This window comes from Mustelus asterias, chromosome 18 (assembly GCF_964213995.1).
Source record: "Mustelus asterias chromosome 18, sMusAst1.hap1.1, whole genome shotgun sequence".
In the NCBI taxonomy this organism is placed as follows: domain Eukaryota; kingdom Metazoa; phylum Chordata; class Chondrichthyes; order Carcharhiniformes; family Triakidae; genus Mustelus; species Mustelus asterias.
Genome location: NC_135818.1, coordinates 80,509,625 through 80,536,550, shown reverse-complemented (window position 1 = coordinate 80,536,550; position 26,926 = coordinate 80,509,625). Strand labels below are relative to the sequence as shown.

General features: G+C 47.6%; 1 protein-coding gene and 1 non-coding gene across 3 annotated transcripts in view; both read right to left on the bottom strand.

Moving 5' to 3' along the window:
- The window catches only part of adck1 (aarF domain containing kinase 1), a 490,953-nt gene that overhangs the window by 273,728 nt on the left and 190,299 nt on the right, over positions 1-26,926 (bottom strand). The window lies entirely within an intron of this gene.
- trnav-aac (transfer RNA valine (anticodon AAC)) lies at positions 3,874-3,946 on the bottom strand. Its single transcript has one exon. It is a non-coding gene; the product is annotated as a tRNA-Val (tRNA).

Sequence of the window (26,926 nt, the reverse complement as noted above, 5' to 3'; positions counted from 1 at the left end):
GGTGGCACAGTGGTTAGCACTGCTACCTCACAGTGCCAGGGACTCGGGTTCAACTCAGGCCTCGGGGTCACTGTCTGTGTGGAGTTTGCACATTCTCCTTGTGTCTGCGTGGATTTCCTCCGAGTGATCCAGTTTCCTCCCACAGTCCAAAGATGTGCGGGTTAGGTTGATTGGCCATGATAAATTGTCCCTTAATGTCAGGGGGATTAGGAAGGTAAATATGTGGGGCTACAGGGATAGGGCCTGGGTGGGCTTGTTGTCGGTGCAGACTCGATGGGCCAAATCAAGTGGAGTCACAGGTGTACAGAGTGGTGAAGAAGGCATTCGGCATGCTTGGTTTCATCGGTCACAACATTGAATACAAGAGTTGCGATGTCTTGTTGAAGTTGTACAAGACATTGGTGAGGCCACACTTGGAATACTGTGTACAGTTCTGGTCACCCTATTATGGAAAGGATATTATTAAACTAGAAAGAGTGCAGAAAAGACTTACTAGGATGCTACCAGGGCTTGTTGGTTTGAGTTATAAGAAGCTGGATAGACTGGGCCTTTTTTCCCTGGAGCATAGGAGGCTTAGGTGTGATCTTATAGAGATCTATAACATAATGAGAGGCACAGATCAACCAGATAATCAATATCTTTTCCCAAAGGTAGGGGAGTCTAAAACTAGAGGGCATAGGTTTAAGGTGAGAGGGGAGAGATACAAAAGAGTCCAGAGGGGCAATTTTTTCACACAGAGGGTGGTGAGTGTCTGGAACAAGCTGCCAGAGGTAGTAGTAGAGAGGGTACAATTTTGTCTTTTAAAAAGAGTTCAGACAGTTACATGAGTAAGATGGCTATCGAGGGATATGGGCCAAGCGTGGGCAATTGGGACTAGCTTTGGGGTTTTAAAAAAAAGGGCAGCACGGACAAGTTGGGCCGAAGGGCCTGTTTTTATGCTGTAAACCTTTATAACGCTATGACTCTAAATGGCCTCCTTCTGCACTGCAGGATTCTATGATTCTATGAACCACCACTCTCACGCTCATCAACACTTCCCTGCAACCCTGCCATTCTAAGAGTCCCTTACTTTATAAGAATTGGTCATCCTGCTTTTATGTCCACCTGAGAGAGCAGACTGGAGTCACATTTTTACATTTCATCTGAGCTGACACCTCTGGCAGTGCAGCACACCTTCAGCGTGCAGAGAGGGAGCTGTAACTCCTTTGCAGACTGTTTAAATGGCGGGTAGAGGTGAATGTATTTACGGCAAATTCACTCACCAGTGAGCTGAAACATTGAATTCAGTCGGGACGCCAGGATCTGCTCTCTGGGCCGCTTCAGTTTATTGAGAAGCAGAAATCCGTGGTGACCTGATCCACCAGAATGCAGCAAGGTCAGAGTGGGAAAAGCAGGCTGGAAAGCAGGGGATAACTGAATGCACAGAGGCCATGAATACACCAGAGCCCACTGCACTTCACAACAAACAGAACATCACATACACTCAGCGTTGTGCTCTTACTCTGCGGAGCCTGTCCCCGCTGTCTCAGTTAAAAGACAATCTCAATACCACAGCAAGTGGGACAACTGTGGCTCACCACTCAATGTAAGACAGCAGCTGCCTCAGTGGATGAGTAAGGGGCACACACATTTTATTTATTTTAGTTTATTTATTAGTGTCACAAGTAGGCTTACATTAACACTACAACAAGGTTACTGTGAGAATCCTCTAGTCGCCACAGTCCGGCGCCTGTTCGGGTACACTGAGGGAGAATTTAGCATGGCCAATGCACCTAACCAGCACATCTTTCGGACTGTGGGAGGAAACCGGAGCACCCAGAGGAAACCCACGCAGACACGGGGAGAAAGTGCAGACTCCGCACAGACAGTGACCCAAGCCGGGAATCGAACACAGGTCCCTGGCGCTGTGAGGCAGCAGTGCTAACCACCGTGCCGCCCCATTACCCACCCAACAAATGATAAATAAGTGCAGTGGCAACCCTAGCTCACTTACAAACATAGAGGCAGGAGTAGGCCATTCGGCCCTTCGAGCCTGCCCTGTCATTCTTTTTGATCATGGCTGATCGTCAAATTCAATGGCTCGAATGTTGCAGTCATTCACGCCAGTGGGATTTTCCCATCCCGCTGCAGTGAACGGGGATTTGGCTGGGCGCCATATTCTCCACTTCGCTGCAGTGGGAGCATTCCATGAACGGGCAGTAAGGTCGTGTGTAATATTCTGATCTCGCCTTTCCTCTCCTCCCATGCCTTGATCCCTTTAGCCCCAAGAGCTATGTCTAATTTCTTCTTGAAATCACAAGATGTTTTGGCCTCAACTACATTCTGTGGTAGTGAATTCCACATATTCACCACCCTCTGGATGAAGAAATTTCTCCTCACCTCAGTCCTAAAAGATTTATCCCTTATCCTCAAACAATGACCCCTAGTTCTAGACACCCCCACCATCGAGAACATTCTTTCTCTATCCATCCTGTCCATGGAAACATAGAAAATAGAAGCAGGAGTAGGCCATTTGGCCCTACTTGACAGCAATCATGCCTCTGAGTAGAAGGCTGCGCACTCAAGTCCAACTCCAGACTATTAGGCACAAAAATCCAGATTCACACTCCAGTGAAGCACTCAATGAGTGCAGCAGTGTCAGAGGTGTGGTCAGAGGTATCAGTCTTCAGATGAGACATTAAACCAAGGTGCCTGTTCATCTGCTCAGATCAACGTGAAAAATCCCTTGGAAACCACTTTGAAAAACATGTCTCAGTCAATATTTATCTTTCAATCAATAACTTTTGATCTGGACATTAACATTGCTGTGTGTTGCTGTCCAAAGTCCCTACATTACAACAGTGACTACACTTTAGTGGTATTTTAGTGGCTCTTAAAGTGCTTTCGGAACTCCTGAGGATGTGTATCATAGAAGAAATCATAGAAACCCTACAGTGCAGAAGGAGGCCATTCGGCCCATCGAGTCTGCACCGACCACAATCCCACCCAGGCCCTACCCCCACATATTTACCCGCTAATCCCGCTAACCTACGCATCTCAGGACTCTAAGGGGCAATTTTTTTAACCTGGCCAATCAACCTAACCCGCACATCTTTGGACTGTGGGAGGAAACCGGAGCACCCGGAGGAAACCCACGCAGACACGAGGAGAATGTGCAAACTCCACACAGACAGTGACCCGAGCCGGGAATCGAACCCGGGACCTTGGAGCTGTGAAGCAGCAGTGCTAACCACTGTGTAAGGTGCTATATAAATGGAAGTACTTTCTTTCTTCTTTGCGATAGGTCACATCCGGTACCAGGGACCTTGCGCTCTTCATCAAGACTTTTTCACTTCAAAAAAATAAAGCCTAAGGAGAGAATTGCAATGTTAATGTCCAGATCAAAAGTTATTGATTGAAAGATAAATATTGACTGAGACATGTTTTTCAAAGTGGTTTCCAAGGGATTTTTCACGTTGATCTGAGCAGATGAAATACGCGTTTTCCCCTCTCCAATAAATAGGATTTTCTTGTAACTTGAAACCTTATCATAGAAGAATCATAGAGTCCTACAGTGCAGAAGGAGGCCATTCAGTCCATCGAGATTGAACCATCACAAACCACCCAGGCCCGATCCCTGTAACCGCACATATTTACTCTGCTAGAACCTCTGACACTAAGGGGCAATTTAGCACGGGGCCAATCCACCTAACCTGCACATCTTTGGTGTGTGGGAGGAAACCGGGGCACCCGGAGGAAACCCACGCAGACACGGGGAGAACGTGCAAACTCCACACAGGCGGTGACCCGAGACTGGAACTGAACCCAGGCCTCTGGCACTGTGGGGCAGCAGTGCTAACCACTGTGCACCGTGCCGTCCGTAAAGCCATCTCGTGTTTCTGGCCGGTTTCGAACCGGGGACCTTTCGTGTGTTAGGCGAACGTGATAACCACTGCACTACAGAAACAACTAAATTTATTTGCCGTCACTTCTCTCGCTGAACAATGGAGGATGATACAACTGGGGCTGTTCTTTACCAAGATGCTGTCAGTAGCAACTCAGTTAACACATCAGACAGAAATGCCGATTGGGGACTTTGCCCAATAAGGAAAGCCTCTTATCTCACTTAAAAAGGAAGCATTTGAACATTATCTCTTTCTCACTCGCAATTCTCTGCTAATACTTATCCGTTGGCTGGGGTATTGGAATGTACCTCTTTATAAAAGCAAGCTGACTCTATCTAAAAGACACAATATACCTGAAACAGGAGCATTCATTGGTGTTTTATCTTCTTTTTGACAAATCTAACAGTTATTATTTCTCAAGGTTAGGGTTACGGCTTGCATGTTATTTTTGGGCAGAATTTCAGTTTCAAATAACTTGGGAGCTTAAGATGGGGTCCGTAAGGATGGATAATGCTTCTGCTGTTCCAGTCAGTAACCAAACCTCCAAAGGTGGAATTTCCTCCATGTGATGGCCCTTGGCTTTGAGATATCTTCCCTATCTCCCTGCTCCCCCACTCATCATCGTCATCTGCTTGCAGAAGGTTTATGAAGCAAAGTGCTTATTTTGACAGCCGACCGCAGTCAGCAACATCCCTTTAATCCCCTCTGCTGGATCAATCTGAGAATGAGTTTGAACGCAATGCCTCGAGGACAGCATTAGCCTACATTTCAGGTTGCAGCTCCTGTTTCCTTCTCTGCACCATCAGTCACGCTGTTTCCCTGACGATATTGCTTTCCACACATGGGACTACCCTTCGCGCACTGGCCCTTTCTATCATCGCCATCAACAACAACTTGGATTTATCTGGCGCCTTCAATGTAAAAATAATTCCCAAAGCCTTTCACAGTGGTGTTCAATCGCAAATATTGACACTAAGCCCACATGCAGAAATATTAAGGCAAAGGGACAAAAGCTTGGTCAAAGAAGTAGATTTTAAGGGAGATCTTGAGGGAAGAGAGATAGAGAGAAGAGGTTAAAGGGGAGAATATTAGCGTTCCGGGGGGGTGGGGGCTTTTCCGCCGCTTGGGGTCAATTAGAGGTGAGACCGGATCAGGGGGTGTGAAGCTGATTGGACACCTTCGCTTCTGAAGGGAGCACCAAAAAGCCATCGACCCTGGTCCTTCTCGAGGTCTTGCTTCAGAAGGGGCATCGGTCTCTTCCACTTCCATCTCAAAATCCGTGTCCTCATTACCCGGAAGGACAGGCATGGGGTTGACTTCCATTCGAGACTCGACGCTGGCAGTGGTCATCCCCTTGGCTGCTAGTGGGGCTTGCACTAGCATGGACTCCCTACTCCTGAGATGGTCCCGATGCTTCCTGACAATTTTTCCCTGCATTTGGACCTTATCAGACACGGGCCCTGTTGTTCCCTCTGTTGTGATCTCGGGGACCCAACTGAGGCGGTTCCCGAAGTTCCTCACGTGGACTGGGTCATCGGTTTTGAATGTGCTTGCTGTCCTTGCAGAATCATGGTTCTTCTCCTGGTTCTCCTGTTGGGACTCCACCCTCCCCTCCAAGTTTGGGAACAGTCGGCTTACTCTTGTCCGAAGCCTCCGTCCCATTAACAATTCTGCTGGGGCGATTCCTGTAATTGGGCAAGGGGTAGCCCTATAGTGGAATAAAAATCGCACCGGTTTGGTCTCTATGGACGCTGCAGGTTGTTTCTTCATGTCGAGCTTAAAAGTCTGCACCACCCATTCAGCCAAACCATTCGATGACAGGTGATAGGGTGCTGTTCAAATGTAGTTGATTCCATTGGAAAGGATGAAGGTCTGAAACTTGGTACTTGTAAAGGCAGTGTCATTGTCAAAGACCAGGACTTCAGGTATCCCGTGTGCGCAGAAACCTTGTCGCTGTTTCTCAATGGTAGCATGGGAAGTGGCGGAGCTCATGTGATGTATTTACAACCATTTGGAATGCGTGTTAACCATAATTAAGAATATGGAACCCAAAAAAGGCCCAGTGAAGTCCACATGCACTTGCACCCAGGGCCTACCAGGCCACTCCTATGGATGTGGGGAGGCTGGGCCGGGTGGGAGGGAGTTATTGGTTCTCTTGGCATGAATCACATTGTCTGACCAAGTCATCAATGTCTGCAGCAAGGCAGGGTCACCACACATAGCTCCTGGCTACCACTTTGTACTTCGAAGTTTCAGGGTGGCCATGGTGTAAATTCCATAAGTGTCAGACATTTCCCTGGGAGGGGGATAACTACACGGGAACCCCAGAGGATGACGTCATCCTCAACACTGAGCTCATGTTTTATCGTCCGGCAGTGTTTCATTGCATTGCGAGCTGTCCTCTGAATTCCCCATGTAATATTATGCTTATTAATTTAAACAGGACTGGGTCCTTTTGCGTTGATTTGATTTGCCTTGCAGACACCGGCAAGGTGTCCAAAAAATTGAGGGTCATCATGACCTCTTCCACAGCTGGTAGTGAAGCCAGACCTATGGGCAACAGCAGACAACTCAGTGCATTGGCGTTAGCTATATGGGTCCCGGGGCGGTGCCCTAGAGGGTATTCATAAGCTGTCAGTAACAAGGCCCAATGCTGTATGTGGGCGGAGACAATGGAGGGTATTGCCTTGTCTTCTTTAAAAAATCACAACAAGGGTTTATGATCGGTTAATACGATGAAGCGTCTACCACAGACATATTGATGGAGTTTTTTAACTGCCAATCCCTCTTTCCAAATTTGGGAATACATCCACTCAGGGTCCAAAAGGATCCTAGATGTATACGCAACAGGCTTCTCTGTTCCATCTCTCTAGCAGTGTGCCAGTACTGCCCCAATCCCATAAGGGGAGGCAACGCAAGTCAAGACAAGGGCTACCACCTCGCCCGCCCAGAATCGGAGCAGGCGAGGGTCCGACAACGGAACTCTCCATTGACCTCGGACGGGAATTTCCAGTCTCGCCCAAGTAAGGCTGTAAAATCCAACTCAAGATCTTTTTGGGGGTCAAAATGGGCCAATAAATTTGAGGACAAAAGTTGCTGTTGAAAGCCTCCAGCTGCAGCGCCCCCCCAAGACCACCTTTGATGTTTCTGTCGCAAGGCATTCAAGGAGACCAGCAAAGAAGCTAAATTAGGAATAAACTTCCTGTAATAATTCACTAACCCCAGGAAGGACTTCGATTCTGTGGGGTTCCTTTGAGTTGACGCCTCTTTAATGTCCCTCACCTTGTCCTCCATCAGATGAAGGCCTTTGCCATCCAGCCAATAGCCCAAATAGGTCATGGCACTCACTTGGAAGACACATTTTTCCCAGTTCAGATGTACCCCACCTCCGAGAATTGTTGGAAGACCTCTTCTAGGTTCGCTAGGTGTTCGGGTTCCGCAGTTCCTGTGATCAAGACATCGTCTAGGTACCTGAAGTAACCCTTGGGGAATGTTCTCCATGACTCGTTGAAAAATGGCGCATGCAGGCGAGACCCCAAAAGGCGAGCAAGAGTACTCGTATAGCCTTTGTGCGTGCTAATTGCATTTTCAGAAAGGCTCATCCAGTTCGGGAGATATGCATGGCTCACGTCTAACTTGGAAAATGTTTGGCCCCCAGTTAACCTGGTGTGCAGGTATTCAATGTGGGGTATCTTGTTACGAGTTTAGAAACCCTGTTGATGGTAAGCTTATAGCCTCCACTAAGTTGGACAACTTAACTGGCTTCAGGACAGGAACAAGTGTGGCCCACTCTGCGAACTGTATGGGTCTTAGTTTGCCCAGCTGTTCCAGGCATTCGAGTTCTGACTCTAATTTTTCCAATAGGGAGTATGGAACTGGTCTCACTCTAAAATACTTATGCATAGCATCGAGGGTGACATAGAAATAGGGGCAGCACGGTGGCATGGGGTGGTTAGCACTGTCACCTCACAGCATCAGGGACCTGGGTTTGATTCCCAGCTCAGGTCACTGTCTGTGTGGAGTTTGCACGTTCTCCCCCGTGTCTGCATTGGGTTTCCTCCGGGTGCTCCGGTTTCCTCCCACATTCTGAAAGACGTGCTGGTTAGGTGCATTGACCCGAACAGGCGCCGGAGTGTGGGGACTTTCACAATAACTTCATTGCAGTGATAATATAAGTCTTACTTGTGACTAATAAATAAAAATAAACTTTATTAGTTTTGTCTCCCCCATTATGAAACAGCCTCAGTATTAGTTCCTTTCCTGCAAAGTGTTGGGAAGAGAGGCCGTTTTGTGAACTGTTACTTAGTGATCAAAGGAGAAAGGAAAATATTAACCCTCTGAACTCAGGAGAAGATACTCTGAGAAATTAAAGAAAAAATAATACAGGTAAAAACATAACTCATTGGCCTATCCATAATACGTGAGATCACAGCTGGAGACTGGAGAGAGTGTAACAGAAGAGAAAGGACTTTAATGATGGCTCTTTACGAGAGTTATTTTTGAAGGGTACGCTCCTTGTATTCTAGTCATTCAATAATAAAATAGGTTTGCAGTATAGCAAAGCTTCTAATAACCTGCAATATGCATTGCAGGCCAGTCGAGTTCAAGGGGGAGACTTTGGGACCCCTCCACCTTCTGAGTTGTTTGCAGTGATATCAGGAACACAGGGTTTAAGCTGGGGACTGAGCTTTCTGGAATCACAGCAGAGAGAGTGCTGCACTGTCAGCGGTGCGATCCTTTGGATGGGGCACTGAAGTGAGGCCCTGTCTGCTTTCCCCAGTGGTCGTAAGAGATCATTATTTTGAAGAGGAACAGGGCAGGTCTCTCGGGTGTCCAGGGCAATATTTCTCCCTCAGTCAACTTCACCTAAACAGATTATCTGCCTATCAGCTCATTGCTGTTTGTGGGAGCTTGCTGTCTGTAGATTTACTGGATTACAAGTGGCTACACTTCAAAACATAGTTGATTGGCTGTAAAATGGTTGAGAATGTCCTGGGGTTGTGAAGGATGCTATGTAAATGCAAGTTTTTTTGTTCTTTCAGATTCAAAGAGGACACCATTGATGGGGGATGCTCTAGAGTTTTATTATTACCCCATTAATGATATTATAGAATAATAGAATCCTACATTGCAGAAGGAGGCCATTCGGCCCATCGAGTCTGCACCGACCACAATCCCATCCAGGCCCCATCCCCATAATCCCATGCATTTACCCTAGCTAGTCCCCCTGACACTAAGGGGCAATTTAGCATGGCCAATCCACCTAACCCGCACATCTTTCGGACTGTGGGAGGAAACCGGAGCACCCGGAGGAAACCCACGCAGACAAAGAACAAACAAAGAACAAAGAACAGTACAGCACAGGAAACAGGCCCTTCGGCCCTCCAAGCCTGTGCCGCTCCTTGGTCCAACTAGACCAATCGTTTGTATCCCTCCATTCCCAGGCTGCTCATGTGACTATCCAGGTAAGTCTTAAACGATGTCAGCGTGCCTGCCTCCACCACCCTACTTGGCAGCGCATTCCAGGCCCCCACCACTCTCTGTGTAAAAAACGTCCCTCTGATATCGGAGTTATACTTCGCCCCTCTCAACTTGAGCCCGTGACCCCTCGTGATCGTCACCTCCGACCTGGGAAAAAGCTTCCCACTGTTCACCCTATCTATACCCTTCATAATCTTGTACACAGGGAGAACGTGCAAACTCCACACAGACAGTTACCCAAGCCGGGAATCGAACCTGGGTCCCTGGCCCTGTGAAGCAGCAGTGTTAACTACTGTGCCACCATGCCACCCCCCTATCACTACTTTCACTTCAAAACTCAAACATTACCGTTTTCATCAAATTTTGAAATGAAGTTTGGCATTTGTCAGGACCATAGATAAATTAGCAGAGAATGGCAGGACCAAGAGGTCAGTTGCATTGAGGATATGAATTTGACATTTCCAGTGGTGACAAGCGTATTTGCCCATCTTGGCCACTCAAAACATATCTTTTCTAACGCACTATTTAGGCCACAGCAAGTTGCTCTTTTCCATCAATCATTTTTTGCTGCACGCAATGTGGGTGGCGCCATGGCGTCGACTTCATGCAAGTATTCTGCAAAAAAAAGAGGCGGCACAGCTCCAAGGACCTGGGTTCAATTCCCAGCTTGGGTCACTGTCTGTGTGGAGTTTGCACTTTCTCCCCGTGTCTGCGTGGGTTTCCTCCGGGTGCTCCGGTTTCCTCCCACAGTCCAAAGATGTGCGGGTAAGGTGCATTGGCCATGCTAACTTGCCCCTTAGGGTCCCAGGATGCGTAGGTTAGAGGGATTAGCGGGGTAAATAAGTGGGGTTATGGGGATAGGGTCTGGGTGGAATGGTTGTCGGTGCAGACTCAATGAGCCGAATGGCCTCCTCTGTACTGTAGGGATTCTATGATTCCATGATTCTAACTGCATGATGCCATTCATATTGCAAAGTATTCTCCCTAATGGTCCACAGTAGTTTGAATCATATCGCTCAAGTGTATTCTCAATTCCTGTCCCTTAGCTTTCTGACTTTCATTCAGCACAAAGAGTGGCCAATTAACGCCCACTCCATCACAGCAGAAGTTACTATTCGAGTTCTCTCTGGGATTATTATCCTCATGAATTTTACTTCATAGTCATCAAGTAGATTTGCGCTAATGTGGACAGCATTCAGTTTATCCCACCCCACCTCCGACACTGCAACACTTCAAATGTACCTCAGTGGCTGTAAATGCTTTGGGACATTCCGAGGGTGTGACAGGCACTCGAGAAGCGCAAGTCTTTCCTGCCTTCATGGCTCAGATTAACAGTAAGTTGCAACTTGCGGCACAGTGGTTAACACTGCTGCCCCACAGCGCCAGGGACCCGGGTTCGATTCCAGCCTCGGGTCACTGTCTGTGTGGAGTCTGCGCGTTCTCCCCGTGTCTGCGTGGGTTTCCTCTGGGTGTTCTCCCCGTGTCTGCGGGTGTTTCCTCCCGCAGTCCGAAAGACGTGCTGGTTAGTTGCATTGGCCGTGCTAAATTCTCCCTCAGTGTAACCCGAACAGACGCCAGAGTGTGGTGACTTTGGGATTTTCACAGTAACTTCATTGCAGTGTTAATGTAAGCCTACTAGTGACACTAATAAATAAACTTTAACTTTAAAACTGTGGTCAAGGGGGCGTGTCCCAGATTCTCTGCAATACGTAATTGCTGCAATATGTTCCTGCCTGCATGTGCTAAAGTCAGTGAGCAGGTTTCTCACTGGCATGCAAACCCACCTCCATCAGACCCAGAAATCCAAAAATCACAATCCAAAAATCTATTATATAAACTCCCCAGCTGCTCCAAACATATCCAATTTTTGGGGGTTACTATTCCTCCCTCCCCTGCCACCATCGCCACAAAGTTCCCTTCCAAGTCTCACACCTCCTGAGAATCCATTAAAAAAAAACGTTTACTGGTATGCACAGCAACTGTGCATCACATTAGTGGCTACTTGTCTTAATCAGTAAAGCGATAAACGCTGCCTGGGTCACTACAGGGCACAGAGAAGCCAGCAAGTCTGAAAAGGTGTCACCAGGTCTCTCCCCCCTCTCCGCTCTCCCACCGCATAAAGGTTCCTCCCGAATGTGCTTGCTTCTCATTTCTCACTGCCCCGTGCTGAGTGAAAGAGACATTCCCAACATTCACACAGCCCCACCAGGCATTCAAATCACTTTGAGGATAAGAACTGCTGACACCACCTGGCTGAGCGGCTGAACAGGCCTGTAGATGAAGATTCCGGCAGACATGAATCCCCAAACACAGCTCATTGCCCACTCAAGTGAATCAAATAAGTACAAGCGCTCTGGAACATTACAATACAACATTCTATCTCCTTCACGATAGCATTGGAAAGAGATAGGGTCAGGCAGGCTAGGAAAGTGTTTCTCTGGAGTAAAGGGAAATACAGTGTCATCAGGGAGGAAATTAGACGGGTAAATTGGAAGGAGGCATTCTTGGGGAAAAGTACCGAAGGAAAGTGGAGGATTTTCAAGGAATGTTTGTCTGGAGCTCTGCATGACAACGTTCCGATGAGACAGGGGGGTGTTGGTAGGGTACGGGAACCGTGGTGCACGAAGGTTGTGATGAACCTGGTGAATAAGAAAAGAGAGGCGTACAGAAGGTTCAGAGAGCTAGGAGGTGTTAAGGATTTAGAGGAGTATACGCGATGTAGGAAGGAGCTTAAGAAGGAAATTAGGAGAGCGAGAAGGGGTCATGAGAAGACCTTGGCGGGTAAGATTAAGGAGAATCCCAAGGCTTTCTACAAATATGTCAAGAGTAAAAGGATGAGATGTGAAGGCATAGGACCCTTAAAAGGTGAAGGGGGAAAAGTTTGTGCGGAACCGTTAGAAATGGCGGAGGTGCTTAATGAATACTTTACCTCGGTATTCACGGTGGAAAGGGATCTGGGTGGTTGTACTGCTGGATTGCGGAGGACAGAAAGGATCGAGCATGTGGACATAAAGAAAGAGGATGTGTTGGAACTATTGAATGGCATCAAGGTTGGTAAGTCGCCGGGACCGGATGGGATGTACCCCAGGTTACTGTGGGAGGCGAGGGAGGAGATTGCGGAGCCTTTGGCGATGATCTTTGCATCGTCGATGGAGACGGGAGAGGTTCCGGAGGATTGGAGGATTGCGGATGTGGTCCCTATATTCAAGAAAGGGAACAGGGACAGCCCGGGAAATTACCGACCGGTGAGTCTAACCTCAGTGGTTGGTAAGTTGATGGAGAGGATCCTGAGAGACAGGATTTATGATCATCTAGAGAAGTTTAGTATGATCAAAAGTAGTCAGCACGGCTTTGTCAGGGGCAGGTCGTGCCTTACGAGCCTGGTTGAGTTCTTTGAAAATGTGACCAAGCACATTGACGAAGGAAGAGCGGTGGATGTGGTCTATATGGACTTCAGCAAAGCGTTCGATAAGGTCCCCCATGCAAGACTTCTTGAGAAAGTGAGAGGGCATGGGATCCAAGGGGCTGTTGCCTTGTGGATCCAGAACTGGCTTGCCTGCAGAAGGCAGAGAGTGGCTGTGGAGGGGTCTTTCTCTGCATGGAGGTCAGTGACCAGTGGAGTGCCCCAGGGATCTGTTCTGGGACCCTTGCTGTTTGTCATTTTCATAAATGACCTGGATGAGGAAGTGGAGGGATGGGTTGGTAAGTTTGCTGACGACACCAAGGTAGGTGGTGTTGTGGATAGTTTGGAGGGATGTCAGAAGTTGCAGCGAGACATAGATAGAATGCAAGACTGGGCGGAGAAGTGGCAGATGGACTTCAACCCGGATAAGTGTGTAGTGATCCATTTTGGCAGATCCAATGGGATGGAGCAGCAGTATAAAATGAAGGGTACCATTCTTAGCAGTGTAGAGGATCAGAAGGACCTTGGGGTCCGGGTCCATAGGACTCTTAAATCGGCCTCGCAGGTGGAGGATGCGGTCAAGAAGGCGTATGGCGTACTAGCCTTCATTAATCGAGGGATTGAGTTTAGGAGTCGGGAGATAATGCTGCAGCTTTATAGGACCCTGGTTAGACCCCACTTGGAGTACTGCGCGCAGTTCTGGTCACCTCATTACAGGAAAGATGTTGAAGCCATTGAAAGGGTGCAGAGGAGATTTACAAGGATGTTGCCTGGATTGGGGGGCATGCCTTATGAGGATAGGTTGAGGGAGCTTGGTCTCTTCTCCCTGGAGAGACGAAGGATGAGAGGTGACCTGATAGAGGTTTACAAGATGTTGAGGGGTCTGGATAGGGTGGACTCTCAGAGGCTATTTCCAAGGGCTGAAATGGTTGCTACGAGAGGACACAGGTTTAAGGTGCTGGGGGGTAGGTACAGGGGGGATGTCAGGGGTAAGTTTTTCACTCAGAGGGTGGTGGGTGAGTGGAATCGGCTGACGTCGGTGGTGGTGGAGGCAAACTCGTTGGGGTCTTTTAAGAGACTTCTGGATGAGTACATGGGATTTAATGGGATTGAGGGCTATAGATAGGCCTAGAGGTGGGGATGTGATCGGCGCAACTTGTGGGCCGAAGGGCCTGTTTGTGCTGTGGCTTTCTATGTTAATAGGTATTGTCCTGCTCTCTGGTACTGACTTGCTTTGCACAACTAAATTGTATCGAGCTGAGATGCGTGAGAGAATTAAACAGAAGGGGGCCATTCGGCCCGTTGTGCCTGTGTCGGCTCTTTGTAGCAACTATCCAATTAGTCCTACTCCCCAACCCCCGAGCCACAGCCTCACAAACATTGCCTTTCAAAGTAGGGATCTAATTCCCCTGTAAAAGTTGCCACTGAATAAGCTTCTACCACTCTTTCAGATGGTCCACCCCAGATCATGACAACTCACTTGTCACTATTCTGTACCCGGGTTTGCCAAGAACACAAATGGTGACATGGGCACAAAATGGGCAGCACGGTAGCACAGTGGTTAGCGCCTGCTGCCTCACAAGGCCAGGGACCTGGGTTCAATTCCGGCCTCGGGTCACTGTCTGTGTGGAGTTTGCACATTCTCCCCGTGTCTGCGTGGGTTTCCTCCGGGTGCTCCGGTTTCCTCCCACAGTCCAAATATGTGTGAGGTTAGGTGGATTGTCCATGCTAAATTGCTCCTTAGTGTCAGGGGGATTAACAGGGTAATTATGTGGGGTTACGGGAATAGGGCCTTGGTAGGATTCTGGCCGGTGCAAGCTCGATGGGCCGGATGGCCTCCTTCTGCACTGTAGGGATTCTATGATTCCAGAAAGCAAGAATCTCACTGGAAAGATCTTGTTTTCCGATTTTCTCCGCCACTCGCTGATGTAATGAGATACCCACCCTTGGATTTCAGTAAATTTTAATATGATTAGCGGGCTTCCCCACCTTATCATTGTCCCACCAGAGTGGCACTGCCTGGTGCTGAGGGCAGTGCCAGGGTGGGCCCTCTTGGGAGCTCCATGAGGGGAAGGGAGGTGCTTCCCGTTGTACGTGGAGGGGATTCCTTTATATTGGTGTCCTTTGGATCGAGGGATCCCTGGCTGCTGGCTTTTCCCAGCCCCGCCCCCCACAATGTGACAGCGTGAGCCTTCACCCTCCGGCTTTTCTTTTCCCCAACGTGTTTACAAACATGGCGGGAAAAGGCAGCAGTGCAGCCGGCGAGCTACACACCGCTACGCCCTGGCGAGCTACACACTGCTACGCCCTGGCGAGCTACACACCGCTACGCTCAGGCGAGCTACACACCACTACAGCCTGGCGAGCAACACACCGCTACACCCTGGCGAGTTACACACCACTACACCCTGGTGAGCTACACACCGCTATACCCTGGCGAGCTACACACCGCTACACCCTGGTGAGCTACACACCGCTACACCCTGGCGAGCTACACACCACTTCACTCTGGCGAGCTACACACCACTTCACCCTGGCGAGTTACACACTGCTTCACCCTGGCGAGTTACACACTGCTTCACCCTGGCGAGCTACACACTGCTACACCCTGGCGAGCTACACACTGCTTCATCCTGGTGAGCTACACACCACTACACCCTGGCGAGCTACACACCGCTACACCCTGGCAAGCTACACACCACTTCACCCTGGTGAGCTACACACCGCTACACCCTGGCGAGCTACACACTGCTTCACCCTGGTGAGCTACACACCGCTACACCATGGCGAGCTACACACTGCTATACCCTGGTGAGCTACACACCGTTACACCCTGGCGAGCTACACACCGTTGCACCGTGGCGAGCTCCACACTGTTGCACCCTGGCGAGCTACACACCGCTTCATCCTGGCGAGCTACACACCACTTCACTGCCTGAACCAAGACTTTGGAAAAAAAAATGGAAAATGCCATGTTGAAGGAATAATTCCTCATCCTCCCTGCGACCCACACTGACATTTTTGCCAATTGTGCTTCCGTCTTGGGTATTTCCAGCATCTTCTGTTTCTGTTATCACTAGAAGCCGATTGGCTGCTGAGGTGGCACGGTGGTTAGCACTGCCGCCTCACAGCGCCAGGGACCCGGGTTCGATTCCCGGCTCGGGTCACTGTCTGTGCGGAGTCTGCACATTCTCGCCGTGTCTGTGTGCGTTTCCTCCGGGTGCTCCAGTTTCCTTCCACAGTCCAAAAGACGTGTTGGTTAGGCCTCCCTCAGTGTACCCAAACAGGCGCCGGTGTGTGGCGACCAGAGGATTTTCACAGTAACTTCATTGCAGTGTTAATGTAAGCCTACTTGTGACACTAATCAATGAACTTTAAATTTTCACCTTATCGCTGATTTGATTTGATTTATTATTGACATACAGTGAAAAGTATTGTTTCTTGCGCGCTATTCAGACAAAACATACCATTCGTAGAGAAGGAAACGAGAGAGTGCAGAATGTAGTGTTACATGTAGCTGCTTGTGGGATCTTCCTGTGCACAGATTATCTGCCGCGTTACCCACATTACAGTGGTGACGTCACTTCAGAAAGTACTTCATTGTCCGTGAGGAAGCCGGCGGTTATGTAAGGTGCCACAACAAATGCTTTCACGTCTCTTCTTTTCCAATAGCTTCCTCGCTGGGTTAAAAGGTTGCAGGCTCTGAAAATTGCTTCTGAGTCAAAAAGGGATAAGAGCAATCAAATGATCATCTCCCTTCCAAACTGGCCACAAGGCAATAATCAGAAGTCTTGCTCTGGGCTCAGCATCATCTCCAACACAAAAGGACGTTGGGGCCCAATAAAATCAAAGCAGCACAAAGCAAAACTTGCACTGACAAGTGAGCGGAGATTGTAAAAGCAGATGTGGTAAGTAAACTTCATGAATAGGTAAGCAGGGCACAGCAGGGCTTTACCATAGCAACATAAAAGATAGATTAGTCTTTGCACAATGGAGATTATCATCCTTCAGGGTGCTATAAATCAAACATGGTTAAAATATTGAATAAATCCAAGACTCTCGCTATCTACTCCGGGTCAAATTGAAGATCTTTTTTTAACGCAGATCTGGAAGGTGTACACGTCAGGAACAGCTGGAGGGGTGCTGGCATTGGCCCTAGTGGCCATCCCCACCACCCCCCCACCGGGAAGAAGTGCCAATATCTACCAGGGCTTGACTCTTAGGGGCAAATTTTTTCCTTCTGCCCACCACGGGTATCGGAGCGGGCGAGGGGCGAACCATGGAAAGGTCCGTTGACCTTGGGCGGGATTTTCCGGTTTTGGGGTGAGCGCAGCCGGAAAATCTCACCTTCTGAGTGGCATCGGAGGGCCATTTCCCCACTGAATGGTGGGCAACACGGTGGCACAGTGGTTAGCACTGCTGTCTCTCAGCGCCAGGGATCCAGGTTCGATTCCCACCCTTGGGTCACTGTCTGTGTGGAGTTTGCACGTTCTCCCCGTGTCTGCGTGGGTTTCCTCCGGGTGCTCCAGTTTCCTCCCACAGTCCGAAAGACATGCTGGTTAGATGGCTTGGCCATGCTAAATTGCCCCTTAGTGTCAGGGGGCCTAGCTTGGGTAAATGCATGGGGTTATGGGGATAGGGCCTGGGTGGGATTGTGATCGGTCCAGACTTGATAGACCAAATGGCCTCCTTCTGCACTGTAGTGATTCTATGAATGCCAGACCAGGATGTGCTCAGCTTGGGTTCCAATTCAGCCCCCCCTGGTTAATTAGCAGACTTCAGTCATGGCCGCTCAGGTGCGGTTTAACAGATCAATGTCACGCCAGAACTGTATCTTGAGGAAAGGGGAGCAAATACGTTCCTGAGGCAATGGCTTACACATCAATGGGAATGGACCTGACGCTCAGCAAGTGGATAATGCAGTGCATTAAGATTCTCTGGGGAGATGGGGTGGAGGGGAGTGCTTGTCCCCTTTTGCCATTTGTAATAAAATTATAAATGAGCCCTTTCTAAACACATTCAGAAATTCACAACGTGTATTGCTGAAAAAAAAGACATGCTGTCGAAGCTTTTCAGCTTGCACTCATCAGGACAGGCACAATACCAAACTTCAAAGGGAACAACAATTTATAAATTTATAACAATTTATTAACCCACGCAGACATGGGGAGAACGTGCAAACTCCTCACCGACAGTGACCCAAGGTTGCTGATTGGTCAGTCAGTCGGCCTGATTGGTCATGACATTGCCATGCGGATGCATCATGAAACTCTGACCACCCATCATTTTGTCTATTCAGAGCCGGAGTAGGCCAAAGGGCCCCTTGTGCCCTCTATTCAATACAATCGTGGCTGATCTTGGGCTTCAACTCCATTTTCCTACCCACTCCACATATCCCTTAATTCCCGGAGAGACCAATATTCTGTCCATCCCAGCCTTAAATATATTCAACAATGGAGCATCCACAATAGGGTGGGGTTATAAGGATATGACCTGGGTGAGATTGTGGTAGGTGCAGACTCGATGGGCCGAATGGCCTCCTTCTGCACTGTAGGGTTTCTATGAGAACCCTCTGGAGTAGAGAATTCCAAAGATTCACAGCCCTTTGAGTGAAATCATTTCTTCTTATCTGGGTCCTAAATGATTGACTCCTTATCCAGAGACTGTGCCCCCATGTTTTAGATTCCCCAAACAGTGGAAACAATCTCTCAGTATCTACCCTATCAGGGCCTTCAGAATCTTGTAGGTTTCAATGAGATTGCCTCTGATTCTTCTGAACTCCAGAGAATATAAGCCCAATTTACTCAACTCCTCATCACAGGACAACCCTCTCACCCCAGGGACCAATCCAGTGAACCTTCACTGTACCACCTCCAATGCAAGCATATCCTTTCTTAAACGTGGAGACCAACACTGCACACAGAACTCCAGATGTAGTCTCTCCAAAACCCTACACAAATCCAGCAAGACTTCTTTATTCTTTTAAGCATATGTTAGGAGAGAAAAGAGCTGACGTTTCGAGTCCAGTTGACCCTTTGTCAAAAGCTTTTGACAAAGGGTCATCTGGACTCGAAACGTCTTTTCTCTCCTTCCAGATGCTGCCAGACCTGCTGAGAATTTCCAGCATTTTCTCTTTTGGCTTCAGATTCCAGCATCCGCAGTAATTTGCTTTTATTCTTCATTCTTGTGTTCCAATCCTCTTGCAATAAAGGCCAACATGCCATTTGCCTCCCTAATTGCTTGCTGCACCGGCCCTGCTAACTTTCTACGTTCCTTGTATGAGCACATCCAAATCTTTTTGGACATCGATGACACTTACAAGCTTCACATCTTTTTTAAAATATTCTGTGAGTCTGTGCAATACAGAGCAAGCAATCATGTGTCCAGAGTAGCCACTAACCCGCAGGATAGCTTCAATGTGCCCTATTTCAGTGACGAGGCTTGCACGGGGTGAGTAAATGGCAAATATTTAAGTGATTGCCAATAAAGCCAATCTTGAAGAGTTTGGAGTTGAGGGAATCCCAAAGCACAGATTGACCCATGAAGGAGTGTTGTGGTTCAGAACAACAAAATCGCAAACTCCTCGCCACTGATCTTCACTATGTTTTAAGCAACACTTTGCAGACCCTGTAAAGATCTCTGCAGGACCTTTTTCGCACCAACAGCTCATTTCACAGTTAATGAGCGGGGTTAACTCAGATGCAGGAGAGCAGTGACTATTAGCCAGCTCCTGGAGATGGGAGCTGCGAGGCACACCAGTATAAAGCCAGCTAAACCAAGAGTGGCAATAACGTCACGCTTCACCTCTCCCTGTGCGCTCTCCTGAGGCTCCTGTATCTCGCAGCATCAAGGTTTGATATGTCCCTACCACTATCCAATTGATAGCAATCATTGACAGATGTCACTGCAAAACTGTCACTACATAAAACACTTGGAGGCTGTGGAGAAGGCTGTGGGGGGGTGGGGGGTGGAGGAGTCATTGATAAGCCTAGTTCTGAAGTGGAATGCGCTGCTGCCTCACAGCACCACGGTCCTGGATTCGATTCCGGCCTTGGGTCACTGGCTGTGCGGAGTCTGCACGTTCTCTCCGTGTCTGCGTGGGTTTCCTCCGGGAGCTCCAGTTTCCTCCCACAGTCCGAAAGACATGCTGGTTAGGTGCATGGAGAGGATGTTTCCACTCGTCGGAAAAACTAGAACCAGAGGGCACAACCTCAGGCTAAAGGGACGATCCTTTAAAACAGAGACGAAGAGGAATATCTTCAGCCAGAGAGTGGTGAATCTGTGGAACTCTTTGCCGCAGAAGGTTGTGGAGGCCAGGTCATCGAGTGTCTTTATACAGAGATAGATAGGTTCTTGGTCGATAAGGGGATCAGGGGTTATGGGAAAAAGGCAGGGAAATGGGGATGAGAAAAATATCAGCCCTGATTGAATGGCGGAGCAGACTCGATGGGCCGAGTGGCCTAATTCTGCTCCTATGTCTTATGTCTTTTTTTTCTGGTTTGTAATTGGTAAAAGTTATTGCTAATTTTCTTTCCATGCGTTAACTGTATTTGTTAAATAAACTTTGTTTGATAAAAGCTCCCTAGTGGGTCATTCGAATCATACCAGAAGTGGAACATATCATGCTTACCCTAGCTAAATTCAATGTGCAAAACTTATGATCCAGGCGGACTTCACAAAACACTTTGTATTTTTAAAGTAAAGTAAAATTTATTTATTAGTCACAAGGCTTACATTAACACTGCAATGAAGTTCCTGTGAAATTCTCCTAGTCGCCACACTCCGGCACCTGTTCGGGTCAATGCACCTAACCAGCATGTCTTTCAGAATGTGGAAGGAAACCGGAGCACCCGGAGGAAACCCACACAGACACGGGGAGAATGTGCAAACTCCACATAGACAGTGACCCAAGCTGGGAATCGAACCTGGTCCCTGGCACTGTGAAGCAGCAGTGCTAACCACTGTGCCACCGTGCCACCCCTGTGTTTTGAGTTTCTGACCTGGGTCATAACCCTTTCCTGAAAACAGTAAAAATTCATGGGGTGCATTTCCATGACCACTTGGTTGCCCCTTGCTACTTCACCCAAATACCCTCCATCAATGAGTACCAACAGCCTCTCTCAGCATGCTATTTACCACAGAAAGCATCACTTCTCATCACAGTTTGGTAACTCTGGTTATGAGTCGAGACTGGAGACAGCTATTATGAGATCTAATTGAAGTTATTTTTACAATTATGAAAGATTTTGATGGAACGAAGGAAAGTCTAGTTCCCATGGGCGGGCAACCACTGGTCACAAGTCATCAATTTAAAATGGTCACAGAGTGAAAAAGCCATTAAGAGAAAGACTCCTTATGCAATGGGATGTTGAAGCATGGAAAGTTTTGGAACATGGAAAATATTGTCTGGACCAAAGTCTATCCCCCAACAAACAAAAAACTTTTTAAAAATACAGATTACCTGTACTGTGTACCCGTTCTGGTCACCCTATTATAGAAAGGATATTATTAAACTAGAAAGAGTGCAGAAAAGATTTATTAGGATGCTACCGGGACTTGATGGTTTGAGCTAGAAGGAGAAGCTGATAGACTGGGACTTTTTCCCCTGGAGTGTAGGAGGCTTAGGGATGATCTTATCGAGGTCTATAAAATAATGAGGGGCATAGATGAGGTAGATAGTCAATATCTTTTCCCATAGGTAGAGGAGTCTAAAACTAGAGGGCATAGGTTTAAGGTGAGAGGGGAGAGATACAAAAGGGTCCAGAGGGGCAATTTTTTCACACAGAGGGTGGTGAGGTCTGGAACGAGCTGCCAGAGGCAGTAGTAGAGGCGGGTACAATTTTGTCTTTTAAAAAGCATTTAGGCAGTTCTGTGGGTAAGATTGGTATAGAGGGATATGGGCCAAACATGGGCAATTGGGACTGGCTGAATGGTAAAAACTGGGCGGCATGGACAAGTTGGGCCGAAGGGCCTGTTTCCATGCTGTAAACCTCTATGACTCTATCTGGTCATTGTCACATTACTGCTTGTGGGAGTTTCCTGCGTGCAGAATGGCAATCATGTTTTCTACATTGCAACAGAAACGACATTTCAGAACCCCATTGGCTGCGAAGCACGTTGGGTAAATTCAAGATCTTGTCTTTTGAAGTTTTTCCCCAGGGAGCAGTTGAAGCAGAGATCATCTTTCAAAGGAAAACCTGAAGAAAAGGAGGATACTGGGGCAATGCACAGAGAGAGAGGGCAGTTTTGCACTGTTCCAGTTAAAGGTTCTAAATATCTATAATCATATGGTTCCTTTCCACTGAGCTGCCATTTCATTTATTTCATAGAAATCATAGAAACCCTACAGTGCAGAAAGAGGCCGTTGGGCCCATCGAGTCTGCACCGACCACAATCCCACCCAGGCCCTACCCCCATATCCCTACATATTTACCCGCTAATCCCTCTAATCTACGCATCTCAGGACTCTAAGGGACAATTTTTAGCATGGCCAATCAACCTAACCTGCACATCTTTGGACTGTGGGAGGAAACCGGAGCACCCGGAGAAATCCCACGCAGACACGGGGAGAATGTGCAAACTCCACACAGACAGTGACCCAAGCCGGGAATCGAACCCAGGTCCCTGGAGCTGTGAAGCAGCAGTGCTAACCACTGTGCTACCATGCTGCCCGTTGTGTATTAATCCTAAACAAAGGCTGGAAGTCACTGTTGTCCATTCTTTTAAGGGTAATTTTAATCATCTAAAATAAGTTTCAGCTCCGACTGGCTGTGACAGCTGTCAGCTTTCCAATAATATAAATTGTTCAGTCAACGATCTAGTCCAGTCCTCTCCTTGATCTGATTGGTTCAGTCAACTTTCCAGTCTACTCCTCCTCTTGATCTGATTGGTTCAGTCAACCATCCAGTCCAGTCCTCTCCTTGATCTGATTGGTTCAGTCAACTTTCCAGTCTACTACTCCTCTTGGTCTAATTGGCTCAGTCAACTATCCAGTCCAATCCTCCCCTTGATCTGATTGCAGTAAGCAGTCTCACAACACCAGGTTAAAGTCCAACAAGTTTATTTGGTAACACGAGCTTTTGGAGCACTGCTCCTTCACTCCGAAAGCTCGTGCTACCAAATAAACCTGTTGGACTTTAATCTGGAGTTGTGAGGTTTCTTACTGTGTCCACCCCAGTCCAACACCAGCATCTCCACATCTTGATCTGATTGGTTCAGTCAACTTTCCAGTCTGGTCTTCCCTAGATCTGATTGGTTCCATCAAGTTTTCCAGTCCAGCCACCCCTTTGATCTGATTGGTTCTGATAATCACTAGTCTTCCCCTCCAACTGATCTGATTGGTTGTTGCAAATGACGGCTAAACTCTTGGGAAGGGGAAAGGTAGGTTTTGCTGATGAATCACTGTCAAGCTGGTACATTGGCTTAAACACTGACAGCTTCAAAAGGTGACAGCAGGCGCGATTGTGATAGCTTATTTTAGTGACATTAGTGAATGAAGGAAAATATGCCTCGATTTTGGTGCTCAGCTGGTATAAAAAATGCAGTGTGTAATTTGGCAGGCTGCAAATTTTAACAGTTCCAATTATAGCCCACTTTGGTGACAGACACGACAAAAAATCCCAAGGCGTTTCACAGAAGCATTATCAGATAAAACTCTGACACCAAACCAAAGGAGGAGATATGATGAAGGATATCTAAAAGCTTGCTCAGAGATTTAAACATGCGTCTTAAAGGAGGGGATCTCATCGAAACTTATAAAACTCTAACAGGGTCAGACAGGGTAGATTCAGAAAGAATGTTCCCGATGGTGGGGGGAGTCTAGAACTCGGGGTCATAGCTTGAGGATAAGGGGTAAAGGACTGAGGTGAGGAGAAACTTTTTCACCCAGAGGGCAGTGAATGTGTGGAATTCACTATCACAGAAAGTAGTTGAGGCCAAAACGTTGTCTTATTTCAAGAAGAAATTAGATATAGCTCTTGGGGCTAAAGGGATCAAAGGATTTGGTGGGGAGGATACAGAATTCAATGATCAGCCAGGATCAAAATGAATGGCGGAGCAGGCTCGAAGGGCCAAATGGCCTACTCCTGCTTCTAGTTTCAATGGCTCTTGGGGCTAAGTCTGGGGTTAACAAAAGTACCAATTGAGGGTTTCAGTAGCCGGCTGAGGCAGCGAGAGGCAATTTCATGGAGGGAGTTTGTGGCTGGGACCAAAGACTAAGGGCGGAATGTTCCCATCCCGCTCGCCACGGGAATCATAGCTGGTGGGACACGGACCATGCAAAGGTCTGTTGACCTCGGGCGGGATTTTCCGGCCTTGGGGCAAGCACGGCCAGAAAATCTCACCCAAAGGATTTGGTATTCCCAATATTTTATTCACAAAAAATTCAGCTCACATAACACTGGGTATCAGACAAATGGTACAACAAATCAGTGGCAACAGGGAAATTGGTTCAACAGATTTTTGATCTATAAGGGAGTCAAAAGTTACAGGGGGGCAGGGAGGTGGGCAGACAGGAGAGAGGAGTTCAGCCCACAATCAGATCAGTTATGACCATATTGAATGGCAGAGCAGACCCAATGGGCTGAATGGCCTACTCCTATTCTTATTTCTTCTGATCTAACGACAATGGCTGCTCTTCAGAAGTAACCGACTGGTTATGATGCTCTTTGGAACATGCTGAGGGTCTGGAAAGGCACCAGGTAATCTTGTCCAACTTAATAGTAACCTGCAATAAACCGCTCCATATTCAGGTAACGCTCCGTGAAAAAAATTTGGCTAACTTCCCCTTTTATTCTTCTGCGATAATCCTCAATCAATACCCGTTGTCAGCAGTGAAAACAGCACTATTTTATTTATTTACCTTCTGAAAGCATCTTGTCATTTTGAAAATCCCCAGTAAATCCCCTTATAAAGTGTATTCAGTCCTTAAACCAGCAGAACTCAGGGGGTGCTGCAGTACCATCTAAAATGGCAGCACATGTTTGGATAGACAAAGCCTGCTGAAGCTATCTTTTGGTACGTTTTATACATTCAGTGAAGCTGGAGGCAGTGCAGTAAATCTACAAGACCACTGTAACAAAATATCATTTATTCGTGCACTGAATCAATACCGCACTTAGAGGAGGAGAAGTCGTGTTCTTCATCCATTCCTTTTTTGGCTTATTTTCGATTTATTTTCATCATCATTGTCTTCACATCACTTTGCCTGATCTTTCTCCTTATTTCACCCAGATGTCTGCCTCCTTCTTTTTATTCATTCAAGAGACGTGAGCATTGCTGGCAAAGTCGGTATTTACTGCCTTTCCCGAGTTGCCCTTGAGAAAGTGGTGGTGAGCTACCTTTTTGAAGCGCTGCCGTTCACGTGGTGTAGGTACACCCGCAGTGCTGTTAGGGAGGGAGTTCCAGGATTTTGACCCAGCGACAGTTAAGGGACGGCGATATATTTCCAAGTCAGGATGGTGAGTGACTTGGAGGGGAATTTTCAGGTGGTGGTGTTCCCATGTGTCTGTTGCCCTTATCCTTCTAGATGATAGAGGTGGTGGGTGTAGAAGTTGCTGTCGAAGGAGCCTTGGCAAGTTGGCAAGTGCATCTTGTAGATGGTACACACTGCTACTACCATGTGTCGGTGGTGAAAGGAGCGAATGTTTAAGGTGGTGAATGGGGTGATAATCAAGCGGGTTGCTTTGTCCTGGACGGTGTTGAGTTTCTTGAGTGTTAAGAGTACAGTCAAGCACCTGACAACAGAACTCAAAAAATCTCAGTTTCCACGTATCTTTTTCCATGATAATTCACCCTGAACATTTCATCTTGTCCTGGTTCGAAGCTGTAGTGAAAACTTAAAGGCTGCCTGACCTGTCTGCCAACTGTAAAAGTGGATGGGCCACATCAAAATGCCACAAAAGTGGGCTTAACTACCCTCTCAATTGTCGGTGGGCCACTTCAGATTCCTGCACATACCCGGTGACCATAATGTTGCACACAAATGCATTGAGGTCAGGACACACACCCAACATCTTCCCCTGCTGTTCCGAATATCCTGGCCAAGAACCTGGAGATTAACCGCGAATTCCAGGAGACCCCAGGCCAATCCTGCATTCTGCATTCCCAACGTTTTTTTAAAATTAAATAACGAAGACTCTCTGGTTTATCGATGGTCCCCATCCAACAAGGGGGGAATAAATCAGATTTCAATCCATTCTTCAGATTACTTGAGAGGAATTACAAACAGCCTGAAATACTGGGCCGAGCCAGTGAATCCCCAGCCCTCAACTTTTATTATAAGATGTAACAGGGAATGCACTCCCTCTCCATCCCTATGATTGGTAGGTCAAAGAGTGAATCATTCCTTTTATGCCGTGGTTTCTGTTTGTAAAGCACCGATTGTGCTGTGTATTTGAGATTAGAGAAATCTATTGCATCCCTTCTCAGATAGATTGTTCTTTTCAATGGTATCAATTTTTTCTGATTTTTCTTTAAGACCCCGAATCTTTCCAAAGCCAGGCTACGTTATACTTATACATTCACCATAAATATAGTTGCCACCAGGTCACTTCAAGGACACATCAAAATAACTAGCATAAGAAGTGAAGCAAGTGGGAGGCACGGTGGCACAGTGGTTAGCACTGTTGCCTCACAGCGCCAGGGACTCGGGTTTAATTCCAGCCTCAGGTCACTGTCTGTGTGGAGTTTGCACATTCTCCCTGTGTCTGCGTGGGTTTCCTCCGGGTGCTCCGGTTTCCTCCCACAGTCCAAAAATGTGCGGGTTGGGTTGATTGGCCATGCTAAATTGATCCGAGTGTCAAGGGATTAGAAGGGTAAATAGGTGGGGTTATGGGAATAGGGCCCGGGAAGGATTGTGGTCGGTGCGGACTCAATGGGCTGAAATGGCCTCCTTCTGCACTGTAGGGATTCTATAAAATGACTGAGAGAGAAGCACCAGATCAGAAAAAGTGTCACCTAGCCCAACACAATTTTTTTTTTTGTTCGTACATGGGACATGGGCGTCGCTGGCTGGCCAGCATTTATTGCTCATCCCTAGTTGCCCTTGGAGGGCAGTTGAAAGTCAACCACATTGCTGTGACTCTGAAGTCACATGTAGGCCAGACCAGGTAAGGACGGCAGATTTCCTTCCCTAACAGACATTAGCGATTCAGTTGGG